Source organism: Penaeus vannamei, chromosome 13 (assembly GCF_042767895.1).
Source record: "Penaeus vannamei isolate JL-2024 chromosome 13, ASM4276789v1, whole genome shotgun sequence".
Classification (NCBI taxonomy): Eukaryota; Metazoa; Arthropoda; class Malacostraca; order Decapoda; family Penaeidae; genus Penaeus; species Penaeus vannamei.
The window spans coordinates 2662628-2667627 of NC_091561.1; the positions used below are offsets into that span (position 1 = coordinate 2662628).

General features: G+C 35.9%; 1 protein-coding gene across 1 annotated transcript in view; it reads left to right on the forward strand.

The window, feature by feature from the left end:
• The window catches only part of grh (grainy head), a gene marked incomplete at its 3' end in the record, with an annotated part of 641830 nt that overhangs the window by 227137 nt on the left and 409693 nt on the right, over positions 1–5000 (forward strand).

Consider the following 5000-nt stretch of genomic DNA (forward strand, 5'->3'; position numbering starts at 1 on the left):
TGTGTGTGTGGGAAGGGGGTTGAGAGAAGTGTGTGTCTGTGTGTTTGTTTGTGGTCTATGTTTGTTCGTGTGTGTGTGTTGTGTGTTTTTGTGTCAATGTGTGTGTGTGTGTATGTGTGTGTGTGGGGTGTGTGTGTGTATGTCTATGTATGTGTGTGTATACTTCGCCCTTCCTCCTTATTTCTTTTGTTGTTTTTTTGTTTAATATGCATAAGTTTGCGCTTTCAAGTCTGTGCCTCCGAGCGTGCATGTTTATCCTTGTTATTATGCTTATCCCAATCTGTGTGCTTACATTGTTTATATGTTTATACATATATATTTTATCTTCTCTCTCTCTTTCTTTCTTTCGTTCTTTCTTTCTTTCTTTCTTTCTCTCTCTCTCTCTCTTTCTCTCTCTCTCTCTCTCTCTCTCTCTCTGTCTCTCTCTCTCTCTGTCTCTCTCTCTCTCTCTCTCTCTCTCTCTCTCTCTCTCTCTCTCTCTCTCTCTCTCTCCCTTCTCTCTGTCTCTTTCTGTCTTTTCTTTTTCTCCTTCTTCTTCTTCGTCTCTTCTTCTTCTCCTTCTTCTTTTTCTTTTCTTTCTTCTTCTCCTCCTCCTTCTTCTCTTTCTTCTTCTTCTTCTTTTTTTCTTCTAAATCCTTCGGCCCATCTGCGTATCTCCCTCCAGTCTCTTAAAGCAGGAGGTCGGAGAAGGCGAACAAGGAAGGAGATCCAAATAAAAAGAGATAAAAGAGGCATAGTGATAGGAGGAGATAATGCGACAGAGAAGGCCAAGCGAATCAGGGGAGTAAGTGATGGGAGGAGAGATGGGAAGACGTAATAAGAAAGGGTGAATAGTCGGGAGCAAGAAAAGAGGTAGAGAGGAATGGGAAGTGGGAGAGAGAGAAAGAGAGGTGAGAGAGAGAGAGAGAGAGAGAGAGAAAGAGAGAGAGAGAGATGGGTAGATAGATAGAGAGAAAGAAAGATTGAGACAGAGAGAGACAAACATAAAAGAACAAACGATACAGTTAAAAAGGAAAAGAAACGAAGAAAGATTTTGAAGCAACAAAAAAATAAGACTGGAAATCATAATAACGACTAGATTCATGAACGAGATAGCTAGCGGAAAAAGAAAAAGAAGAAACAAAAGAAAAAAACGAAAGCCCAAAACTAAGATAAGTAACAAAACCATCTTTTTACCACTAATAAAAAGAAACATTTACTAATTTTTCTTGCATAACCTTCGCTAAAACAACATCAGTTCAACATACAATCACCTTGGTTAACCCCACCCCCCTTCCTCCTCCACTAACAAGCATAATAACAAACAACCATTAACTCTAATAACAACCGCTACTGGACGTTCTGCAAAAGACCAATTAGACCGCAATTACCCCCTTGTTAGCGGGTTCTGTGTACTCAAGATCACAAATTACAAGCAACATTATTCACATGAACTCCCGCTGTGCTCAACATACCGTCTCAATATAAGGAAGCGATGTAACGTCTCAAACACTGCTTGAACGTTCTGCATTGTGAACTCGGGAACGCTGGTTAATTGCCAATTACGTCGGGGTTTACGGTTGTTTGGAAAAGAGGGAAAAAAACGAAAGAAAGAAAGAAAAAGGAAACGGGGCAGTTTGTATTTTTTTTTTTTTTTTTTTTTTTTGAGAGGGCAAGTGTACTTATTATCATTATGATTATCATTTTTATTATTATTGTTATTTTGATTGTTATCCTTACTAATAGTATTCATTATTATTATGGTTAGCGTTATTATTATTTTTTGTTATTTTTTTTACTATTCCTATTATCAATACAATTGTTATCATTATAATTTTTATCATTATAATCATTATTATTATTATCGTTATCCTTGTTATTATCATTGTTATAGTTATCATTGTCATTACTATTATTATCCTTATAATTATTATTTTATTATCATTATTATAATCGTAATTACTATTATTATTATCTTCACCATCATTATTGTTATCTCCATAATCACCATCATGATTACTACCATTTCTTTCATTATCATATTCCTTATTACTGTCACTGTTATTGCATTTGATAGTGGCAGTAATAGTAGTAATATTAAGATCGTTATCATTGCTAATGTCTATTTATACATCAGTTATTGATATTTTCTTCTTATTCCCTTCTTGCTATCACCATCCATCCATCTACTTATCTACTTATATATACATCTATCTACGAACTTGGACCATCCATCTATCTATCTACTTATCTATACATCTATCAACGAACTTAGACCATCCATCTATCTATTTATCTATACATCTATCTACGAACTTAGACCATCCAGCTATCTATTTTTCTATACATCTAGCTACGAACTTGGGCCATCCAGCTATCTATCTACTTATCTATACATCTATCTACGAACTTAGACCATCCATTTATCTATCTACTTATCTATTCATCTATCTACGAACTTAGACCATCCAGCTATCTATCTACTTATCTATACATCAACGAAATTGGGCCATCCATCTATCTATCTATTCATCTATACATCTATCAACGAACTTAGACCATCCAGCTATCTATCTACTTATCTATGCATCTATCTACGAACTTAGACCATCCATTTATCTATCTACTTATCTATTCATCTATCTACGAACTTAGACCATCCAGCTATCTATCTACTTATCTAGACATCTAGCTACGAACTTGGGCCATCCAGCTATCTATCTACTTATCTATACATCTAGCTACGAACTTAGACCATCCATCTATCTACTTATCTATACATCTATCAACGAACTTAGACCATCCAGCTATCTATCTACTTATCTATACATCTATCCACGAACTTGGGCCATCCAGCTATCTATCTACTTATCTATACATCTATCAACGAACTTAGACCATCCATCTATCTACTTATCTATACATCTATCAACGAACTTAGACCATCCAGCTATCTATCTACTTATCTACACATCTATCAACGAACTTAGACCATCCATCTATCTATCTACTTATCTACACATCTATCTACGAACTTAGACCATCCAGCTATCTATCTACGTATCTATACATCTATCTACGAACTTGGGCCATCCAGCTATCTATCTACTTATCTATACATCTATCTACGAACTTTGACCATCCAGCTATCTATCTACTTATCTATACATCTATCTACGAACTTAGACCATCCAGCTATCTATCTACTTATCTATACATCTATCTACGAACTTAGACCATCCAGCTATCTATCTACTTATCTATACATCTATCTACGAACTTGGGCCATCCAGCTATCTATCTACTTATCTATACATCTAGCTACGAACTTAGACCATCCATCTATCTACTTATCTATACATCTATCAACGAACTTAGACCATCCAGCTATCTATCTACTTATCTATACATCTAGCTACGAACTTAGACCATCCAGCTATCTATCTACTTATCTATGCATCTATCTACGAACTTAGACCATCCAGCTATCTATCTACTTATCTACACATCTATCTACGAACTTGGGCCATCGTGGGTTCACCGGAATCGAGCTAAACTTAAAATAAAAGTTGTTTTTCCAAAGACAACCCGGACACGGCAGCCGACAGGTAAACACAGATGGCGCAGTGGTACCAATTTGTGTTTTATGATATTACCAACTTGGAAAAAAAGATAAAAAAAAAATGAGATTCGTGTTTATTTTGGGTGAATTGAAGATATATATGTTGTAATGGGAGTGTGTGATATTGTTTTATGTTGATGGGATTTAAGGTCGATTTTTAGGGAAATGTGATTAAGGGAATTATTGAAAAATTATGGGTGATGGTGATTATTTTATGGGAATTAGTATATTTATAAGCATGTGATTATAGTGTTAAAAAAAATGTTATAGTTATGACCTAGGAAAAATGGTCAACAAAATAATGGAAGCTCCATTGATGAAATAGCACCTATTAAATGATAAAATGAAAGAAAATACATAATAGAATAGAGAAAGAAAGAAAAGAAAAGAAAAAAAGAGGAAAAAAGTAAGAAAGCAAAATAAGAAGAGGAAAAGAAAAGAGACAGAAAGAAAGAAGAAAAAGGAATGTGAGAAAGAAAGATAGACAGAGTAAGAAAAGAAAAGTGATAAAGAAAAAAGACCGAAAGAAAGAAACAAAACAAAAGTAAAAAAAAGAAAGAAAAGTGAGAAAGAAATAAAAGACAGACAGAAAGAAAGGAAAAAAAGAAAAGTGTTTATCCGCCTCTCAACTGCCCATGAAAACTTCCCAACATAGCGAGGAGAGCCGAGTGCCCGAGCGCCATCAAGAGGCTATTTCAAAGAGGCCAAAGCACCGTGAGCAGCAAGAGGAAAGTGCTCTTGCCTCTTCGGTGACGTCTGCAGGCCCCAGCTGTGCACCGAAGACCTGCAGCATTCCCCGTATATGCACACCATCCCACGTATGCTGTGATCTCGTGTCGGCCGGCATAGGGACCTGCGCCGGCCCACTCCCAAGGGGGTTGCCAGTTCTCGTTTCTCTCTGTTCTCGGTCCGTTTTCGGTTTCTCTCTCGTTCTCTTGTTCGTTCTTTTTTCTCATTTCTCTCTGTTCTCGGTCTGTTCTCGCTGTCTCTCTCGTTCTCTTGTTCGTTCTTTTTTTGTTTTTTTTTTTTTCTTTTCTCTTGTTCGTTGTTTTTGGTCTTTCTTTTCTCTTGTTCGTTCTTTTTTTTGTTTTTTCTTTTCTCTTGTTCGTTCTTTTTTGGTCTTTCTTTTCTCATGATTCTTCTTTTTTTCTTTCTTTTCTTTGTTTCTGTCTTTCTGAATGAGGATAATTCTCTCGTTATCTCTCTCGTTCACTCACTCCTCTTTATCTAGCATTTTCTAACCCTTCTCTACACTTTCTCTCTTACACGAACATCTTTTCTTTTAATTTATATTTCAGTTTCTTTTTTTCCCTTCCCGCCTTCCCAACATTCCAACCAAGGAAAAAAACAAAACGAAAGGAGACACACAAGGGAAAAAAATGTTTCCCTTTTTTTTCTT